This window comes from Miscanthus floridulus, chromosome 9 (genome assembly GCF_019320115.1).
Source record: "Miscanthus floridulus cultivar M001 chromosome 9, ASM1932011v1, whole genome shotgun sequence".
NCBI classification, from domain to species: domain Eukaryota; kingdom Viridiplantae; phylum Streptophyta; class Magnoliopsida; order Poales; family Poaceae; genus Miscanthus; species Miscanthus floridulus.
Window position 1 is genome coordinate 42,676,916 of NC_089588.1, and position 23,210 is coordinate 42,700,125.

Here is a 23,210-nt window from a genome sequence, read left to right on the forward strand (position 1 = left end):
TTCAGAGTTCTAGAGCTCAAACCCCGTCCAAATTAATGAGAAGGCACATGGAGAAAGAAGATGGAGACGGATACGTTAACGCGACCGCCTCCGTTAATGGTCTGTTAATGGAAGCGGCTGTCTAACGACGTCCGTCTCGGTTAATAGATTAACAGAGGCAGTTGTCTTACAGTGTCCACCTCCGTTCATAGACCTTAACTGAGGCGGTTCGCTTAAGTCATCTGTCTCTGTTAAACATTATCGGAGGCGGTCGCTTATCCTTGGGTGGGCAAGCACTAATGGAGGCTGACACTCTAGTGTGTCCATCTCCGTTAATTCTTGGGCACTGTCTCACAAAAAAAATTATGCAGTAGTGATTGTTTTAACAAAAGCCATAGCACAATTGAGACCGGTCTGTAACTCTGTATTAGTACTTTGAATTCATATACGGTGTTTATCTTCATTCACGCTCTGGGCCAGTAAAAATAAAAACAATCGCGAAGGCTGGTAACCTCGGACAAGGGCACCGCGCGTGTGTTTGTAGTGCAACCAGAATTTCGCTTGCAAGTGGAGATGGCCGACAAAGAAAAATTGGTCTATCGAAAAAAGACGAGAATGAGACAGGGAAAGTGGACATCGTGTCTTTAGGAATAAATAAAGAAAAAATAAAGTGTAGGAGACTTCGTGGAAAAGGAATCCCACTATTTGCGCCACCATGAGCTACGAATTGATGCGACATTCCTCCCTCACGGTACTCAAACCAACAAATTCAGAGTGTTCGGCTGCTATTATAAGCCGATGCTGCTGGCTGTTGGCACAGCGCTTTTGTGAGAGCCCGAAGCAGCAGCAGCAGAAAGCACTGTTCAAAACCGGCAGTCGAATTTTACAGGACAGGTGTAGTGTACGTACAGTAACTTGTGCCTGGGTGGTCGGGCAGAGGCTATCATGTGCGTCCAGAGTCTCCGTTCTGTCTCAATCTCTCCTGGCGCAGGGCATGTGGGTCCACACCTTTGATCCCTCTCCGGCTCTCGCTAGGGATGAAAGCGGGAACGGGAAATTCCCGTACCGACCGACACCGAATACCGGAATTCCCGACCGGATATCATTTTCTCGGGAAAAAACGGATTCGGGAAGAAATCCGGGAAAATTCGACGAATCCGGTATCGAAATCGGTTAGAGTGATTTCCCGACCGAATTAGCGGATCCCGTATTTATCCGGGAAACCTCCCGCGGGAAATTCCCGTTTTTCCCTTGGAGCAGCAAGGTTTGGCCCAGGAAGCAAGGTTTGGCCCAGGAAGAGAGGAGGCAAGGAGCATGCGGCCCATCATTCCATGCTTGGCCTAGGAATTCACGCATGGAGCACAGGAGCAGCAAGGTTTGGCCCTTTGTTCATTTTTCTTTTCCATTTTCTTTTTATTTGACAGAGCCGTGCATATCCTCAGGATCTACAGCACCGGTCAGGGGTTTGCCTCATCCGTCATCAGAGGACCGAAAGCGAGCGTCGCAACACGCAGCGCAGTCTCAGTCTAGACGTTCAATAGATGTCAGCTCTTCGTTTTCTTCTCAGTGTTCTCACGTGTGGCCGGAGCCGTTCAGGCTCCTCTAGAGCTGACACCCTCCAGCGGGTCGAGATCAGCTTGAGCGCGCGAAGGGGTCAACCGCCGAGCCGCGAGATGGACAGGCAGAGAGACTGAGGGAGCAGCTCGTTCCACTCCGTCACGTCAGCGTCTCACCGGACACCTGTGCGAGCCATTACGCCGTTGACAGGATATTCTGACAAGCTCACTGTTTGCTATTGTTTGCATATAGATTATGCATGGTTGCTATTGTTGCATCGAGCTCACTGTTTCCAGTCGTTACATATATCGATGTTTCCGTTTTGTGTTACCGCTTCCCGATCGTAATTGACGCGTTCCCGTTCGAAATATTCCGTTCCCGATATCCCGTAATACTGGATTCGTTTTCCCGTCCGGCCTTCCCGTTCCCGTTCCCGTTCCCGTTCCCGGCCAAAAAATACCGGAGCAGGAATGGTTAAGACATTTTCCCGACCGTTTTCATCCATAGCTCTCGCCACCTCCACCGATGAAAGTGTCCCACGGGCAAGCACTGATCTCTTGCGCCGTTGCCTAGCTGTGCTCCCTGCTGCTGGATCTCGGCGGTCGACAATTATTTGGACGACAACGCGGGGACACCTTGACTTGACTTTGACTAGCTCATCTGTGTGAGAGTGAGGCACGGCCAACCCGCGTTGCTTGCATTTCACCACCACACCACCCCCACACAAGGTAGCTAGCATTTCACTGAGAGCGAGTGCTCAGCCTCTGCGAGTACAGATGGCCGAAGTGATGGCGAACGCTGCCACGAGTGTGATGGGCTCCGTCATCGGCAAGCTGGCCGCCATGCTCACCGAGAAGTACCAGCTCGCCAGAAACGTCAAGCGCGGGATCCGCTTCCTGAGAGACGAGCTGAGCACTATGGAAGCCGTGCTACTGAGGCTCGAAGTCAAGGACGACAACCAGATCGATCCACTCGCTAAAGACTGGAGGATCAAGGTACGTGAGCTGTCCTACGACATTGAGGACTGCATCGACCGTTTCATGCTCAACCACAGCCATGGAGGTTCCAAGGCCATGCAAAAGGTGAAGACGCTGTTCGAGGACGGTGGAATAGCAGAGGAGATCCGAGAGCTCAAGAGCCTTGTGAGCGAGCAGAGCGATCGGGGCAAACGCTACTACGACATCAATCAGTGTCTCCTCGCCTCTTCATCTCAGCCAGTGCTCTTGGATCCTCGAGCACCTGCACTCTTTCAGGAGGCCAGGGATCTTGTTGGAATCGATGGTCCTCGTGAGGAGATCAACAGCTTATTGAGATGTGAAGACAAGGAGCACAAGGTGGTGTCCATCTATGGGATAGGTGGACAGGGGAAGACCACTCTCGCCATGGAGGTGTACCACAAAATCACTGAAGCCGCTTTTGATAGCCGGGCTTTTGTGTCTGTATCACAAACTCCAGATATGAAGAAACTTCTTAGAGATATATTGTCTCAAATAAGCAAGAGCCATTTTGACCAGTCACAGATGTTAGAGACAGTTGAGCAGCTCATCCGCACAGTGAAAGAATGCTTAAAGGACAAGAGGTAATCAATATTATTTCTTTTTCTAACTGTTAACCAGTTCATCTAGCTAGAATAATGTCGTGCAATATTTGTTCATCAAATGAGCTCACCTAATTATTAGGCCATTCATGAAATTTTCTGGGAATTTTAAAAAATGATTCATTTTTTCCTGGCCTAATGAACTTGACAGCATAAAATTACCTCAGATACTTCAATGGCTCAGCATATCTATCAAATGTCATCATTAAAGATGTTGCAACAATGAACAAACTCAAGTCAACTGTGCATCATTTTTGTAAAAATTTTACTTTACACCATCTAATCCATACTCAGTAAAATTACTTCTTGGAAAATATGACCAGAATTCTAAATATCCATAAATATCTCATTTTGGAACTCAGCTTTTGAACTGAATGCGTCATGTCTTTTGAGTGGTCTCTAGGTGTTCTAATGCGGCACTTACCATTTTGGAGGTTATAACATATTTTTTAAATAATGGTAGTTTACAGAGTGTATTTCTCATGTGTAATAATTACTAATAAAAAAGTGTGCCACTGCAATCCATCTTACATTTCTCCGACATCTTTAACTTCACTGGAATACGCTTCATGGTTTGCCTTACATAATTAATAACATGATTCCACAACCAATGTATGCAGGTACTTCATCTTGATTGATGATATCTAGAGTGTATCAGCATGGGAGCTTGTACGATCTGCCTTACCTATCAATGACAATGGAAGCAGAATTATCACTACAACACGCATTGAAGCAGTAGCCAAATCTTGTTGTACTGGTATTGCTGCACAAATGTATCAAGCAAAGCCCCTTAGTCATGAGGACTCCCAAAGATTATTCTTTAAGAGGCTATTTTTGTCCGGTGATGATTGCCACCCAGATTTGAGGAAAGTATCCGATGATATTTTAAAGAAATGTTGCGGCTTACCACTAGCCATAATCAGTATAGCTGGTTTATTAGCAAACAGGAGCAAAGCAGTGGAAGTCTAGGTCAATGTATTGAGGTATATTGCTGCTGCAGTTGACAAAGATTCTCCCATTGATAAGCTGAAAAAAATTTTGCTGCTGAGTTACGTTGACCTTCCTCACCATCTAAAGAGCTGTTTGTTATATCTGAGTGCGTTTCCAGAGGATTATCCCATTGATTGCCGACAGTTGATATTGCTATGGGTAGCCGAAGGACTGATTCCTGGACAGGACAGGGAAAGTATGGAGCAGCTAGGGAGAAGTTACTTGAATGAGCTCATCAATAGAAGTTTGGTGCAGCCTACCAAGGTTGGGGGACACGGCGCAACAGTGAAACAGTGCAGAGTTCATGATGTCATACTTGAGTTCATTGTATCAAAGGCCGTGGAGGACAACTTTGTTACAATATGGAATGGTAATGGTTTTTCTAAAAATTATTCTTCGAACAAGATTCACCATCTATCCATCCAAAAAGACATTTCTTCCCGGGCAGAAGAGATTGCAAAGACAATAAAAAATGGAGCTAAGATCCGATCCATCAATATCTTTGGCTCAAATTCAGTTCTGGTTAATAAGCATGCCATAGAGTTCTTAAACAGCCAAGTCTTGCGAGTGCTGAATATTGAAGTTGTATTTTGTGAATGCCCTCTTGGACATGTCAAAAGTTTAGGTCAGTTGAAGTACTTGAGGTTACTCACCAAAATGTCGGCCAGCAAGCTTCGAGAAGATATAAAAAAGCTGCATCGTCTAGAGACACTAGACGTGAGAAGCTTGCTTCCACAAGATATAGAAAAGCTGCAACATCTTGAGATACTAGACGTGAGAAGGGCCAAGCTTGAAAACCTACCAACATGTATTATCCAGTTGCATAAGTTGGTGCGCTGTGGGGGTACGACCCCGGATACCCACGGCAAACCACATGGGCTGCACTCCCAGGGGCAGCCCAGCCCACAAGACGAAGCCTTGCGGGGTACGACTCTGCTCGGCGCCTCTCGCAAGACACCGGGAAGATATCCTGAAGATGCTACAAGATCTGTTAGGATACGTATGATCCCATGATTCCTGTAATCTGTTATTACTTTCTGGATATCATCATATCTAACCGACTTGTAACCCTGCCCCCCGGACTATATAAGACGGGCAGGGACCCCCTCCAAACTCACACAATATCATACGATAGCCAATACAAACCAACAGACCACAGGAGTAGGGTATTACGTCATACTGACGGCCTGAACCTATCTAACTCGTGTGTCTCTGTTGCCTTCTTGTTCTTGATTACACGCCTCTGTCGATCAATCTACCTTCGTGGGATACCCCTCGGAGGACTGTCGACGATATTTTGTCGACAGTTGGCGCGCCAGGTAGGGGTGTGCGTGCTGTTTCCTTATCGAACAAGATGGCTTTTTCCGCAGGCTCTTCGTCCCTTCCACAGCCTGGCCAGATCTTCACGGTCAGATTGATCTCCTAGATCATCAACGCTGACGGAGTCAGAGAGCTCATCGAACTGGTGCAAATCGATTTTGCGCCGATCACCCCAGCACTTGCGACTGCAGATCCGATCTCGGAACCGCCTCCGAGGTCGCCTTCATCAACAACTCGCCGCCCGCTTCCTCGCTACTAGGGGAGGCAAATCAACAATGATGATCTGATCGCATCTATTGATCAGGTTGGTTAGAAGCTCGCCAATTGCCTCTCTATTGCCGAACCGGCTCTGGACACTCTCGTTCAGCGCCGACCACCCTCCGATATAGATCTATCGGAGGCAGCTCAGGAAACTCTAGGGGTTACGGCCCTACCCTTCGGGTTCACCAACATCGCCGCCACCTACCGAGATGCCCTAAGGGGCAAATTCACCGACCAGGTTGGAGATGTCCATCCTCTCGCCGACCAGATCGCCAACCAGCTTTCGCCGACTATCAACATGCTGCACGTCGACTGACGCCCTAAAACATCCCTCCAAACCATCTTGGAGGAAAATCCGGACTCCGAGTCCCAGGGCTCTACGGAGACTCTCGCTGAAACCACCACTGAGCAACTTCCTCTCCCTCCTTTCCAGGGTGGCGCGATCTTCAATGTCAGCATCGACAGCCCCCCTTGGAACGGCAAAACTGAGAAGGAACGCACCGCTCGTGAGAACAGGAACGTCAACCGCACGTAGCGCCGAGCAAACAAGATTGCCCTTGCGATGGCCGAGTAGCAGCTTGACTCGCAAGGAAGGCCACTCCAGCACAACCTTGATGATGAGTTTGTCCATGTTGACAGCCACGGCATCTACAAGACTCCAAGCGCCAATCTGGCAGTGGCTGCCAACGAGCTTGCTTGGCTCCCGTAGACACCAGAGGTCACCAAGGTCGCCGTCATGCTTAAAGCGGTGCACTGTCAGGTCAACGAGATCCACCAGGATCAGAGACCTTCATACTCCACAACCTCGATTCGTCGATTAGCCGTGCAAAGATCCGATCGCCGCCCAAGTCATTTCACCGACCAGCACCACGACAAACAGGCAACCCCTCCAGGGCGGAGCTAGGGGCAACCGCATTGAACATCACCACCAGCATGACCAGGAAGTCGACCAGGACGTTCGGGTGCTCGCCGTCACTACGGAAGACGCCGCCGCCAACCCCAGCTATCGCCCATGGTCCGAGGTCCCCATCACCTTCAGCAGGGCCGACCAGTGGGCTGACATCCCCTACATAGGGTGTTTCCCCCTCATCCTCGATGCAACCTATAACAGAACCGACCAATTTATAAGAGCACAAGTACAAAAGCAATCACCGGAGTGATCAAACCGTCATACTTGAACCCATATAAACCCTGTAGTCAACTGAAACCACGAAGAATTTCAAACCAACTTGCATACAACCAAGATCGTAGTGATTCAACATAACAAGCCACATGTTACATCCATTTCACAAGTACCTCATACATCGGAGTTCACATAGTTATTACAACACGAGTTCATAAATAGCGAAAGCAAAGTAGTTTGAGACCATCACACACACTTAGTTCAAATACAAGCCAGTTCCATAGTCATATCCAGCAAAAGCAACATGATAAGATAGCATAGACGATCATGCCCCATGATCTAGTCTTCATCCCCCGTAGGGTGGAGACAATACTTGCAGTAGCCGTTATAGAGCACGTCATCGGCAACAAGGGGGAATAAACCCTGAGTACGAGAATGTACTTAGCAAGACTTACCCGTCATAAACCAAAAATAAATGACACCATGGAGTATGCAATGCTTTATCAGTGGATCTCGCTTGACAACCATTTTGCATAAAAGCTTTAATGATATGAGAGCATAATTCAAATTATTAGTAAGCAGCAAGTTATCCATATTAACCTATCAACTAGATTAGCACCTGTACTAGAGCAAGCAATTGATTAAACTCCAAACATTAGTAACCATATCCAGTATAGTGTTGTAACATCATCATCATTATAACCATCAAGTTCAATTAAGTTATTCTACGTTGCCGCTGCTCAGTCAAGTTCTCACTATCAGGGAGAGACGACGATTCGAATCGATTCGTATCCAGCTGGAGGGGTATTCCTAACACAAACCCTGCTTCCCACGTCAGGGTCGCAATCAAGTCACCTTTGATACAACTCAGGAGTCGCGGGTTTGGAAAGCGCCGCATCCTCAAGGGTGACACTCTGCCAGGAAGTGCAGGAATTTTAAGCACCTGACCCCTTGGACTCACACCAATGTCCCCAGCACATCCTTACTGCCTCCAGAATGCGCGCAACTCCTAGGTTTCTGGCCTGAATCGAGCTACTAGGCTTCGCGGTCGGAACAACTTATCTGGCCAGCTAAGTGTTAGGCTGCATTCAACATGACATGAGGACGTACAGCGAATCGGTCCTTAAACGACACAGATGGGGATAGATCCACACCCAAGACCTCCTTGCCTTGTTGCTTCTCTATCAACATCCCGCCCGGTCTCCATTCATTATTAACACATGGTTATTTCCACGATAGAAAATATAGCCAACCGTGACCAGACATCATCCTAACTTGCAGGTGATAGGAAATCACCCAATTTTTACCGGTCTAAGCAAGGCTAAGCTTTGATTTGCTCCTGGACCTAAATAGGATTCAGGGTACGTTTACTAGACAAGGAATAGATATATATGCAACAAGTGTTTGCATCCAATTCCTATCACTTAATGCATCAACAAATAAAGATACTCAAAGTAACCATTTTCAAAACATAGGAGACTTAAAATGCTCCGGGGCTTGCCTTTCAGGAAAGAGGATGGGCAGTGATCAGGGCACTCGGGCAACTCCTCCTCAGCGGCTGCTTCATCGGTTGCCTAAACCTCGGGCTCCTCCGGCTGCTCCTCCTCCTGGCTCGCTCCCTCGAACTCCAGAAGCATCACTCCCTCCGGCACACCTATTGCATGTATACACAAGATAAATATCATGGATGCACATGAACGAAGTTAGGGATGTTCGGGGAATGCACATGCTTACTGCAGTACACATATTCCAACTTAAGCTCTATTCAAATCACTTTAACTTAACAAGTTTAGACAACCTAATATACAATTGCTCATCTTTAGTTAAGGACCTAGCACCTGCACCTAAGCATTTTCTCAAGTTAGCCTATCACCTAAACAATCAACAAGAACAATGCTACAAAGCATTCACACAAGCATTCATATTTCAGCAAAACTAGGACTATACAGTAGCATAGTAAACTGACCATAACTGAAGATTTACAAATCCAAATGATATGCAACAAGACAATTTGGAAAGCTTATGAAATTGCCTAAAATTCATTTTCCGACCTCAAGGCATGATTCCAACTTTTACTATGTCGAAATCACTTAACAACAGAAATCTGTCTTCACAAGACAGAGAGCAGCCAAAACTAGACTCAAACTGAGAACAGCCATATCTCCTAAACTACTTGGCCAAACGCCACCAAATTTTAACACAAGCTAGTTTAGTAAGTTAACTACAACTTTGGTATTCACATAATTCCCAGCAAACGCCATTATCAAAGCCTAATTCACCAAGTGCTAGAAATTGTCCAGAATTATAAAAATGCTAAAATTAAATATTTACTTATGTACCAAACATCATTTCTGACCAAACCAAGTGCATCACAAGTTCACACATGATATAAGATCACCAGAAAGTATGGTGTTCACCACCAATTCATTTCTTTTAATGCCTTTCTTAATTTATTTAGTTATTTAAATGAAATAATGAACATATATGAAAACTACACAGTTTAATCTACAAAAATTACACTTCATACTACATGCTCCAAGTAGGCTACTATAAAAATTGCACCCAAAGTTACCAATAGAAACATCATACAGAAAAATAACAAGGCAGCAATGCTGATTTTGCCCTAAATTCGAAACCCTATTGAAAAGTGTCAAACAACAGATTATATATTTTTCCTAGCTTCATATTAGAGTCATACTACTGTACAAAAATTTGCATATCAATATGTTACATATTTTTATCCCTATAATTTTCCTTAAAAATGCCATTTATTACTACATAAATAGAAAGACCCTATTCCAAACAAGTTTACAGCAAGTTTATTATTTTTTCTAGCTAGAGCATGTCAATACAAAACCAACAAAATTGGAATCACAATTTTATGAGTTTTTGAGCTCAAGATATCTATTTTACAAGTTTACTTCCATTCAAAAAGTACTTATTTAAATACATTTTAATCACCTAGAAAAATACCAGAACATGTACATTTAATATTTTTATAAAAAACTAAACTTCATAAGGAACACAACAAAATTTGGTTCACCAAAATTAGACCTCTAGAACTCCACTTATAATTTTTTAAAGTTGCATACAAATCTGAAAATAAATGCACTACCTTTCTATTCTACAACCACTGACAGGCGGGACCTAGAGAGTCAACAGACCCCACCGGACAGAGACAGCAGAGCGGGGGACGCCGTTGACTGCGACGAATCTCGACGACGGTGAGGTCGCCGGCGATGAGGAGGGTACCACCGTGTCCGCCTCGACCTCCCACATCGAGTGACCTCCAAAACCTAAACTCTACCGGCCTCTAGGTGCGTCGGCCATGGCGCGGCGGTGCGCGGCCGTGTTCTGGCTCGGCCAGACCGGTATTGTCGGTAGCGTCTTCACCTGAGCATCCACACGTGATGGAGAAGATGAGACAAGAGCTAGGGAGGAAGGAGAGGTGCAGTGATGTGCTGGCCACGGCGGACCGTGAGCGCGGCGGCGCTCTGGTGAGATTTGGCCGGGGCGGAGTCGGCAATGTCGCTCACCTAGGGCTCGGCTGGCTCAGTGAGAACGTCGACAAGGTCCGTGAGGTGCTAGCGGAGCTGTGGGTGGGATGGTGTTGGCTGTAGTACAGCGGCGAGCTCGCGCAAGCTCGGCGGAGCAAATGGCGACGGCGATGGCTTTCTCAGCGGCTCAGGCGCGAGCGGGTGGAGCTAATGGAGCAGGGGCGTAGCCGGGGTGAGCGCGGCGTATACCTGAGGCTGGACAGTGAGCGTCTAGGTCAGATGGAGGCTAGCACATGGCGTCAACGCATCGAGCATGCCCTGACGCCGGTCGGCTCAAGTGAATCTGAATTTTTCAGATTTGAACTCCATCAGGGGGACTGACAGGGCGAGTTCATCGTTCATTATCTCCTATTCCGTGAAGCATTAGCGCAAACAATCTAAACCAAAGTTGTAGCTCTATATACCATCTTCAATTTCTATTAAAGGATCAAGTTCTAATTCACAATCAATACAGAGTAAAATCATCCCAAAGTTGAGCCAGCGAAACTGGAAATCTGAAAAGACTTAGAAAAATTCTAAGTGTGGAAAAACACTGATATATTGATTTTTGTGAGCTCAAAATGACTAAGCTATGCACTGAATTAGCTCATGACCCAAAAATAAAAGTTGTTGCTCTACTAGCGTACTACAACTTTGCTTAAACGTTCACTACCATGCAAAGCTTCTAAGTAGCACTTTTTAAAAGGTCAAACAAATTGGTTCTAGGGTTTCCAATTTGGTCAAACCTCACTTAGGGGCATAATTAGTCAATTTAGTTAACATGAACAGTGCTCCACTATGTACCCTAAGTGTAGTTAAGGTGTTTTAGGTGATAATTAACCACACTACACATTGATCACACCAAAATCAAGCATCACATGCATTGAAACAAGGAAAAACAAGTGAATTGCTACTTTTGTTTCAGAGCCATGTTTCATATGTTTCATGTGTTTGTTGCATAGTACTAACTAACCATGTTTCACTAAAGTATGTGACATGTTTCAAGAGTGAGTTACACATGTTGCACTTGAGTGTTGCACACTATCCATTTCATAAAACAAACACACATGGAATATAAACATATGTTGCAATGTTTCAAAAGCATGTTCCAAACAATCTAAGCTCATGAATGGATGAATGATGCTCATGTTTATGAAATGCAAGTGAAAATGTGGAAGCCAAACACCTGGGGTGTTACACAACCATCCAGAAAGTGCTTTTCAGAAAAGTGCTCGTCGACGGTGGAAGCGCTCTGAATCTCCTCCTCGTCTGAGCCCAAAAGGAGTTAGGACTCAAGATAATAGATCTCACACCCTCAGACTCCTCCTTCTAGGGTGTGGTACCTGGTAGGGCATCCAAACCGCTTGGAGATATCACCCTACCAGTACAGTTCGACACGGCAAGCAACTACCGCGTCGAGCACATCAACTTCTATGTTGTCGAGTAGCGTGAACCGTCGCTGAGCAGTTGTGAGTAGTTGCTGAGCAGAGTGAACCGTCGCCGAGCAGTTGTGAACCATCGTCGAGTAGCATGAGCCGTCGTGAGCAGTATGAACCATCACCGAGCGGTGTAACCCAAGTATGGCTTGCCATAAGGGTGTAAGGAGCTCAAGTTCAGAATCAAAAATTTCTTCACAGTGGACCAAGTGTGCCCACTTAGAGTCCGACCACGAGAAAGGGAGATAGTCTTCTTCAGCTTCAAGAGGCGTGGAGTCTTCTAGAATAAAGCAAGCACAATCACCGCAAGGTGAAGTGTGCCCACTTAATCCCTGAGCCTGATAGTAGATGACGTAGTCATGTGGTGCCAGGGTCCAAAGTAGAAGAATAGTAAAAGACCAGCCGAGCAGGTAGCCAGTCCCCGGACGTAGCCCCGAGGTGAGAAAAAGCACATTCACCGCAAGGTGAAGTGTGCCCACTTAGTCCCCGAGCCTGATAGTAGGTGATGTGGTCACGTGGTGCCAGGGTCAGAAATAGCAGTCAACTGAAGAATAATCCCCAATGCGGTGAGGAACCGAGACGTAATGTTGACGCAGTCCCCGGGCCATAAAAGGAAATCTTGGAGAAAACAAATCACAGAGAAAATATCGGAGTAATGGCTGTACAGTAATAATAACTGAGCCATAACGGTTGGCGGAGAAGTCGGCAAATATTCGGCGAGCCGCAACAAATTGTGGAGATAAATCAACGATACGGGCCACGGTTGCGCAAAAGCCTGGGTAACGGCCCACCTTGCTGTTGCAGAGAATTCGGAGAGGCGCGAATCATGGGAACGGTTTCCCAAAAACCCTCGAATGCGAAAAGGTGGGGGGAGTGCTTTATAACTGCGCCGCCGCACCCCACGCTCCCACCTTTGCCATTTCATCTTCCTCCTCAGCCCTCGCACTTCTAGATTCGCATCCACACACACTTCCGCCACCAGTCCCTATCTAGATCTAAGAGATGGCGCCAAAGAGGGGAGCTGTGAACCCAAAGAAGGTGAGCGCCGGAGCTAGCCACGACGAAGAGTGGGTGCCGTCATGCACGGGGGAGGCAGAGCTCAACAGATTGGTGAAGGCGGGCGCACTTCCCGACCGCGTCACTGTCAGATGTCGGCCGGCCCTCGGTGAGCCCTTCCCAATGCCTCATACCAATGAAGCTGTTGTATTTGAGGACTACTTTTGGCGTGGATTGGGATTTCCTGTTCATCCATTCTTGAGGGATTTGTTGGAGTTCTGAGAGTCAGTCTATGCAACCTCCACCCAAACACCATATTGCACATATCTATCTTCATCCATTTCTGTGAGGCATATCTCGGAATCCTTCCCCACTTCAACCCGCCACCTGTTCTGGCTGAAGAAGAGAGGCGACGGTCGTTCCAAGGTGGTCGGCGGAGTGTATCTTCAGCTGCACAATGGAATGGCGGGCGAGTACCTTACTGTGCCGCTAAGCACGTCGCTGAAGGGGTGGAACGCTAGGTGGTTCTACATGAAGTAGAGCCACCCTGTCGTCCGCTACGACACCGACCACATCCCAGAGAGCAAGACGAGCTGGTCGAAGATGCCAAGCAGCGCTGATATGGAGCAAGTGAGGGAGCTCCTTGGCTTAATAAGGGGCATGAAGACCAACGGTGGATTGGTGGCAGCGAGCTTTATAGTATGCCGCGTCCAGCCCTTCAAGGAGAGCGCTCACGCAGCCTTTGATTTCAAGGGGGAGACCAATGGTACCCAGGAGAGGATGGAGATGCTGTTGAGGGACATTGTGCAGGAGCGGGCTGCAGAGCTATTCGCCCCATTTGCCTCGTTCAACTTGCCAGGGCAGATGAGACCCTTCCATTGCACAAATCTGCCTCCTCAGGTAAATATCTCAATTGTGTGTTCCTAAAGCTTTTTATCTTTTGTTGTTGCCGAGCAGTGGACTGATTCACTCATGTGAAGATCCATTCACAGCAAAGAGCGGTGTACTTCTCGGGCATGCCGAGGGCGAATGGCCGTAGGGAGTAGATGCACGGCCACCGACACAGCCTGAGGAGGGAGCCGTCAGCATCTCGTCGGAGAGTCCATCCCCAGTGTCAAAGAAAGCCTGGGGGATGAGGGCAGCGGCAGACGAGCCGGCCCGAAAGAAGAGAAAGACAGTGAGTGCCACTCCCCTCAATCCGGGTGGCATTTTGCTTGGCGATGACCGAACCACTCAGACACGGAGCGCGGCAGTGTCCGAGTGGTCGAATGACGATGAAGTGCCAGTGGCTCCTCCACCGAGCACTAAGGCACCTCCGCGCAACACACGTGTGGAGGTACGATCGAAGATAGGGGAAGAAGTCCTCGAGCAGGCGGCGAACGGGGTCCTAGAGCTGTAGGTGATAGGAGTCCCCGAGCAGCAGGTGGTGGGAGTCCCCGAGCAGCAGGCGACGGGAGTCCCCGAGCGGCGGGCGAAGGAGAGGCCGACAGCGGAGACTACGGGGCCTCCACCCTAGGGTGCGCAAGTTGACCCCATGGCCGCGCTTAGGGGCTCGTGCCGGTAGCGCCGGTTTAGGAAATTGTATCGGCAGGACAAACTGTAAGTATCCTTGCCTTGGAGTTACTTCGTTGTCGTAACCTTAGCTTATTTGGCGCTTGATGAGCTGATCTAATGCAGTGCGAGGCTTGCGGAGGATCTGACTCTGCCTGCCTAGACTGTCGAGCAGCGGAGGCAATGCTGGCGGCTCCCGTTCCGGAGTCCCCGGGTGCTCGGTAGCCGGCGGAGGAGTCAAACGCCGCTGCTGGTGAACTTGGCGGTGGTGAACAGTTGGCGCCAACGGCGGACGGGTCGGTGACGATGCCCGGGGCAACTGCAGAAACTGTTGGGTCTTCAGTGGCAAATGCAGGAGATACCGGTGCCGCGCCTGAGTCTGGGGCTCCCGAGGAGCAAACGGCGCCCCTCGAGGCGTTGCAGGGTGTGGTTGAACCCACTGTCTGGCCATAGAGCCCCCCGGTAGTGCCTCCAGCCGTAGTGGATGAGGACCTGGTGGAAGAGATCAAACGTGAGGAGTCTCGACCCTAGGCTCTTTGAATCCTTCGGAGACGTGGCGACGAGGTGGTGATTGTCAAGGAGGAGGACACCACCTGGGAGATGAGGAGACTGAAGTCCACCCTTGCCAGAGTGATGAAACAAATCGAGGTCAGTACTGCATCTGGAGTGCTCGTCTTTGACGTTGGAGATCAGAGTTCTTCATTGTCATTGTGCGTTTTAGGGGATAACTCAGACTACCGAGCAGCGCCACCAGCTGATCAAGAGGATGGAGCCCCTCACCAAGGAGAATGAAAAACTCAAGGAGGCGATGAAGCTTATGGAGAAGAACATCCAGAGGGCCCAGCACGAGCAAGACCTTGCTGAGTCCAATGCGCGGGACCTGGAATACTAGAAGGGCGTCCTATCCGAGCAGCTGGTGGCCACGTCCGAGCAACTACGGGGCCAATTCGAGCAGCTGGCGAGTGCTTCCATGCAACTAGAGCAGAAGTCCGAGCAACTCAGAAGCATATCCGAGCAGAAAGCAGGTATGGCATATCGGTGAAAGTGCTTTGTATCGCTGAACAACCATATTTTGGTGATGACTGTCGTGCTTGTAGAGCAAGATGCGGAGCTCAGCCAGCTACGCCAAGCTATCGAGCAACTTTGAGAGGAGAAAACGAAGGAGTCAGGGCAAGCAGACAAACTGGCCGAGGAGCTGAAAGGTGAGTACTTCCTAGTCGGAGTTACTATTGAAGTAGTTTCCTTGCTTGATGGAACCTTGTAATGCTTGCAGACTACCGGTAGAGGGTCAAGGCATAGTTTGATGTGTTGGTACGGGAGGCCAGGACTCATAGGGACAAGTTCGATGCCATAGTCATCGGAGTTAAACCGGTGCTCGACTGCGTCGACCTGGAGGCGGCTCCTCAGCCCGACAGTAGGCTGCCGCGTTCGGTCACCATCATCCAGAGGTGCAAGGTGGTGTGGGAGAACTTCAAGGGCTTCAACCGCGACGCCATTGTTACCACCATTACTCACGCCCTTGCAGTGGTTCGGTCCCATTATCCAGCCGTTGACCTTCATGCGATAGGGGCCGGATTCGCCGAAGGGATGGGTGAGGCGGAGCACCAGCAATGGATGAAGTGGAGGACACAACGAAGAAATTGGCCGGCGACATCGACCTGTTCGACGAGACAGACAGCGATGGCGAAGCTCGGTGATCTGCTCGGAGAGTATGTTGTAATAACTGAATAAAGTAGTTAAAACGCACAGGGGCACAAACAGACATTTATGTGTATGTATAAATGTTGACATGTGCATGTTTATGCAGTTTGTAATGTTGTGGTGAAAAACTTGTTATAGTATTAACCCTAACGCAATTATACGTAGTATAAGTTGCATCCGAGCAGTTAGTTCGTTACTGAAATCTTTGGCCTTAGCTAGCCCATAGTCCATAACATCAAGCGTGGAGCCCGTGCACGTGTAGGAGGAATAGGCGTGATGAAGGAACCGTAGCCGACCACCCATAACGTAGAGCGCCGAGCCCGTAGCACGTGTAGGGAGAGATCGGAGACTGGGTCTTCTCCATAGAGAACAGAGTAGAACGTGTGCTGCTCGGTGGTTGGTGAAGTAACTTGGAGATAAATGTAGTATAAGTGGCATCCGAGCAGTTAGGTCTTCGCTGAGCTCTCAGCCTTGGCTAGCCCATAGTCCATAACGTCGAGTGCGGAACCCGTGCACATGTAGGAGGAACAAGTGTGACCAAGGAACCGCAGTCGACCACCCATAACGCAGAGCGCTGAGCTCGTAGCATGTTTAGCGAGAAATCGGAGACTGGGCCTTTTCCATAGAGCACAAAACAGAATGTGTGTTGTTTGGTGGTCGGCGAAACATTTCAGAGATATGGAGAAACATGGTCGGCGATTTGGAGAAACCTGTTCGGCAAAATACATTGGAGAATTGGAGAAATGCGCCGGAGTGTTTGGAGATCACGTATTGGAGTTCGTTAAGGAGTAGCTTAAAGCTGGCAACCGTAAGTGGAGATTAAACCGTAATGGAGAAATAATGGAGACAAATTATGGTGACCAAAACTTTATTCATCATGGAGTGAAGAATACATATCTGGAGCGTTTCAAGGATAGAAACATATAAGGTGCTCGATGTGCCATGAATTGGGGACATCGAGTCCGTCCAAGTCACATAGCCGGTAAGACCCTGGTCGAGTAACCACTTTAATGACGTATGGCCCTTCCCAAGGGGAGGAGAGCTTGTGCATCCCTTCGGTTTTCTGTTTTCTACGGAGAACGAGGTCGCCGACAGCAAATGAACGACCTTTGATGTTGCGATTGTAGTATCTTCGCAAGCCTTCTCGATATTAGGCTATGCGGACGTAGGTCATCAGGCGTTCCTCCTCAGCCATGTTGATGTCCTCTGTCTGAACAGCTACGGCTTGCTCTTCATCATAATTTTCCACCCTAGGTGCTCGGAAGGCAATGTCCGCTAGAAGTATGGCCTCAGAACCGTAGACCAAGAAATATGGAGACACACCGGTGCTGCGACTAGCTTGAGTGTGCAGTCCCCAGACCACAGCTGGGAACTCTTTGATTCATCTGCCCGGATGCTTTTCTTCTTTCTGGTATAGCCTCTTTTTGAGGGCATCAAGGATCATGCTATTCGCTCGTTCGACTTGGCCATTGGCTCTAGGATGGGGAACAGAGACGTATTTGACGGAGATGCATCGGTCTTCGCAGAAGTCCCAAAAATGATGGCCAGTAAACATAGTTCTAAGGTCGGTGATAATGTTGTTCAGGAGACCGAATCTATAGATGATATCTTCGAAGAGCTCGATTGCTTTCTTTGCAGTAGCCGAGATGAGCGGTTTATACTCGATCCACTTGGAGAACAGGTCAATGATGACGTAAATGTACCAGAAACCACCTGGCGCTGGCTTGAAAGGCCCAATCATGTCCAGTCCCCAGCATGCAAATTGCTAGGAAGCTGGAATGGTTTGCAGTTCTTGTGCCGGCACGTGTATTTGCTTGGCGAAAAATTGGCATCCTTCACAATGTCGGACGAGGTCTTCTGCATTGGAGATGGCCGTGGGCCAGTAAAAACTAGCTCGAAAAGCTTTGCCGACCAGGTTTCTCAAGGCCGCGTGGTTGCCGCAGGAACCAGAGTGAATTTTGAGAAGCAGCTTCACTCCCTCTTCTTGGGTGATGCATTTCTGCAGTATCCATTCCTTGGCACTTTTCCTCATCAAGTTGCAGTCCACCAGCATGTAATGCTTGCTTCGACGGATTAGGTGTTCAGTTTCAGTCTTGTCGGTAGGTACTTCAGTGCTGGTGAGGTACTTGATGAACTATTCCCTCCAATCAACGGCCGGCAAAGGTACTGTAAGTACCAGCTGCTCGGCGGAGGGAATTTCCTGAACTTCCTTATCTTCCTTAATGGATGGCCCAAAAGATCTTGAACGAAGACCCCTGGCGGAATCACGGTGCGAGAGGAGCCTAACTTGGATAGGTGGTCGGCGAGCTGATTTTGATCTCGTACCACGTGGTGGTACTCGATACCGTAGAATTTCCCTTCAAGCTTCCTGATTTCAATGCAATATGCATCCATCTTTTCACTAGAGCAGGACCAGTCTTTGTTGAGCTAGTTTATGACCAGCGTGGAGTCCCCGTATACCATGAGGCATTTGACGCCGAGCTCAATAGCTATACAGAGTCCGTGGAGACATGCTTCATATTTGGCGGCGTTGTTGGAGGCCAGAAAGTGTATCCGGAGAACGTATAGAAGCTTATCCTTGGTCGGCGTAATGAATAGAATGCCCACACTAGCACCGTTGATGTTGAGGGCACCGTCGAAGTACATCACCCAGTGCTTGGGGCAAGTAGCGGCGATAGGCTCTTGGATCTCGGTCCACTCAGCGACAAAATCAGCGAGCGCCTGAGACTTGATGGTAGGCCTGCTTCTGAATTTGATGGAGTAAGTGCCAAGCTCTACAGCCCACTTGATGATACGGCCGTTGGCCTCTTTGTTGCAGAGAATGTCCCCCAGAGGGAACTCGGTGAACACGGTGATCTTATAATATTCAAAGTAGTGGTGGAGCTTGCGCGACTGAAAGGTCCTTGTGTGGTTTTGGTAATTGAGTGACAACCTAGGTGGACTAATTGTGTTCATGTGAGATACACAGGTGATTAGTCCACAGGTACATGTGTGTGAGCAACATATGCCATGAAGGTGAAAATGGCTTGGAGATGTTGCAAAGCTCACACATGTGATGATGAAGGAGCTCATCGCAAATGAGACATGACATTGAGTCGTGTGATCAAGGTGGAGAAGATCAAGACAAGACTTGGCTTGATGGACCGGTTGCAAGCATGAAGGGCAAGTTGGAGGCTTTGGAGCGATGGACCACTGGCGGTGAAGCTTAAGTAAGACTTGGCGCCGATGGACGAAGGCAACGGTGAAAAGCAAGTGAGGTCAAGATCAATGAACCAACAAGATCACATGAAGATATGAAGTGGATCATATCATTGTTGATCGTGTTGGTGCATGTGTTGCATCAACATTGGAGGAGATGGAGTGGAATGCGCAAGGCAAAGGTATAACCTAGGGCATTTCATTTCACCGGTCATAGGTGTGTAGAGAAGTTGATGACCGGGATTAGGATAGATGGCCGTACTATCAAGAGGGGCAAACTTTTTGCATATCGGTCATCTAGTGCCACTCGAGTGATCTAACTTTGCATCGTCACTAGGATTGAGTGGCGTGCCAAGTTGAGTGGCTAATCCTTTGGAAAATGATTGTGAAAATGCTAACACACACACACATGGTGGTGTACATTTGGTGGTGTTGGCACATTTACAAAGGAGATGAAGTTGGAGTTGATGTGAATCAACTCGGCGATGAAACGGAGGCGAGAAGGGTTAGAAACTCCACCGGTGGACAGTCCGACGGTGCCACCGGCGCCCTATACAGAAAAGACAGGGTCTCATAGAGTGGACCGGACGCTGGTCATGTGGTGACCAGACGCTGGGGTCCTGTGTCCGGTCAGTGGTGGCAGAGAGCGTGCAGGCGTCGGTCTTTCGACCGGATGCTGGCAGGGTGCATCCGGTCAAGCTGACATAAGGTGATGTAGGCGACGCAGAGAAGGTGGAGAAGGACCGGATGCTGATGCTGCATCTGATCATGACTGACCGGAGGCGTCCGGTCGCGACTGGGACCTTACTGGAAACGACCGGACGCAAGGGTTGCTGCGTCCGATCACTTTGAGCAACTGCGTCTGGTCATCACTTGACCATTGAGATCAAGTGACTGAGGTTGAATGGAGGCAACACATGGTGAGCATCCGTTGATCGGACGCTGAGGTCCTGTGTCCGGTCGATACGACCGAAGCGTCCGGTCGTCCCGAGTTTTGCCCAGTGAAGGGGTAACGGCTAGTTTAGCCCGTGGGGCTATAAATAGAAGGGTGTCTCGGCCATAGCTGGTGCTGAGCACCTTGGGGGACTTTGTGTCCATGCTTGAGAGTGCTTGGGAGCCCTCCATCTCACATATGCTTGATAGTGATCATCCGATTGTGTGAGAGAGCGATTCTAGTGCGATTGCATCATGAGGTTGCATCGAGTGGCACTAGGTGATCAAGTTGCAAGCCGATGGTGCTTGTTACTCTGGGAGGTTGCCACCTACTAGATGGCTTAGTGGTGGTCTCCGTCAAAGCCCGCAAGAAGCTTGTGCGGTGCTCAGGAGAAGAGCTTTGTGAGGGGCATTGTGCTCGCCCCGTAGGAGCTACGAAGAGCAACTCTAGTTGAGCGTGTCATTGAGCTACCCTCACTTTCGGGGTAGGTTCTTGCGGTGCCCGACGTGCAGGCTTGGCGGGTGATGCCAATTAGCCACCGAACCACCAAGTGAGCGGTCGACACAACGGGGACTAGCGTGTTGGCAAACACATGAACCTCGGGAGAAAAATCACCATGTCAACCTTGTTCTTCCCGTTGGTTTGCATCCTCGTTACACAAGCTTGTAACTACTTTTGCATACATTGTGCTTGTGTAGTTGCTCTTGTAATTTGTTAGCTTGTGTAGCTTACTAGTTACCTTCTTGCTTGTGTAGCATAGAAGTAGCTCCCTTGCGTGGCTAATTTGGTTTGTGTAACCTTGTTAGTCACATTGCTTAGTTTGTGTAGCTAAGTAATTGCGCTCTCTAATTTGGCATTGGTTGCCTTTGTTATTGAGCATTGCTAGTGAGCTTAGGTGGCTTGGTGCTTTTGCTTACTAGATTGTGTAGGAGCTCCCATGTTGCTTGAAGTACTAGTGGCATAGGTTTGTGTGACCTTACTTCTAGAATTGGTTAGGTGAGCTCTAGCTAGCCCGGCACCTTTGTTGCTTAATTAGTATCTTTGGAAGGTGATAGAGAACATAAATAAAGGGGTGTAGTCTCGGCTACACCGATAGTTTTAATTCCGCACTTGTTTCGGTTAGCCGACGCAATTAACTTTAGAAAGGACTATTCACCCCCCCTCTAGTCCACCATCTCGACCTCACAAGTGGTATCAGAGCCTGGACTCTCATTTGTGGTCTTCACCGACCCGAGAGGATGGCGTCAAATGGGCTAGATGTTTATGAGACACACATTTTTTATGGCACAAACTTTGCACTTTGGAAAAATCACATGCTTGATCATTTTCATGCAAAGGGACCTAAATTTTGGTGGGTTGTCACTAGCGGTCTCACCCATGTCTTGGATCATAGAAATCTCACCAAAGCTCAAAGAGTTCTCTATGAATTTGATGCACATGCTTGTTGTTATCTAATGAATGCTTTGAGCTTTGATTTGATGAAACAAGTAAACATCAAGGGAACCGCTTGTGAGATATGGGAGTCCATCAAGGAAATCTTCGGTGATTCCTCCACATGGGATGATGGCAAATTTAAGGAGGATGAGCATAAGAAGGAGGTGCATGAGTGTGTCGAGCAGGATCACAATTTGGTGATTGTGAAAGATTGCACCACCTCATGGTCAAGTGATGATGATGATGATGATTGATCCACTACAAGTTCACTTGACAAGGATTATGATGATGCCACAAGTGTTGCAAGTGATGATGCTACCCCATGCACACTTGATGGTGATGATGGTTCATGCTCAAGCCATGATGAAGATGCTACTACAAGCTCTCCAACTACATCACCACATTGCTTCATGTCACACGGTGACACCAAGGTATCAAATGATAAAGTGGATGATCATGTTGATTCATATGATGAGCTTGTTAGTAGACTTGCTAGCATGACCATGTCTTTAGAAAATGAGAAAGCTAAAACATTGAAATTGGAAAACAAAAACTCATTTCTAAAGAACTCTTGTGAAGAACATAAGAAATTACTTGATGATTTTAAATCTTCACATGATGAGCTAAAATTGAATCATGAGACACTACTTGCATCTCATGATGAATTATTAGAACAACATGCTTCTCTCATTAAAGTGTTTACAAAGAAACTTAAAAATAATGAGAGCTCATCACATGGATCAAATGATAAATTGCAAAATATTGCTAACCCTTGTGATGTAGACAAGAAGCATGTATCCGCCTCTTGTGATGATTTATTAGATATGCCATGCTCTTCACAATTAGATGCTTGTTCTACTTCTATGTCTTGTGAGACTAACCTTTTGAAGGAGAACAATGAGCTCAATGAACAAGTGAAGAAATTGAGCAACAAGTTAGAGAGGTGCTACAACTCTCAAGTCACCTTTGAGCATATGTTGAAGACTCAAAGAAACTTTGGTGACAAGAGTGGCGTCGGCTTCAAAACTAGCAAAGTCAATCATCAAGAAAGCCGCAATGACATAAGTGGCATTGGCTTCAACAAGAGCAAGATCAAGGGTAAAAGATGGGGCAAGAGAAGATATGAAAGAGAGATGAAGAAGCAAGAACAAGAGAAGCTCTCTCATTTCATGTGCTTCAAGTGTCATGAAGTGGGACATCTTGCAAATGGTTGCCCCAATGAATAGAAGCTCAAGAAGATGAGGGAAGAAGAGAGGCTAAAGCATGTGAAGTGCTTCAAGTGCCGCACTTGGGGTCACCTTACCTCAATGTGCCCAGCCAAGCAATTGGTGAAGCAACTAGAAGAGCCTCAACCAAAGCCACAAATTGAGGAAGAGAAGACACCCCAAGAGCAAATCAAGATCAACCATGAAGATGGTGGTGATTTGATGATAAAGAAGAAGAAAACTAGAAGGGGTGGAAAAGTAAGAGAAAGAGCAATGCATCCAAGGATGAATCAAGATGCAAAGCAAGTGAGCAAGAACAAAGAAGAGAAAATGGAGAAGATTGCTCACATGAGATGCTATAGTTGTGACACATTGGGCCACCTAGCTTCGGG

General features: G+C 47.8%; 1 pseudogene; it reads left to right on the forward strand.

Annotated features, from left to right (window-relative positions):
* The first annotated feature begins 2,298 nt into the window (after positions 1-2,298).
* The window catches only part of LOC136481822 (disease resistance protein RGA5-like), a 48,134-nt pseudogene continuing 27,222 nt past the window's right edge, over positions 2,299-23,210 (forward strand).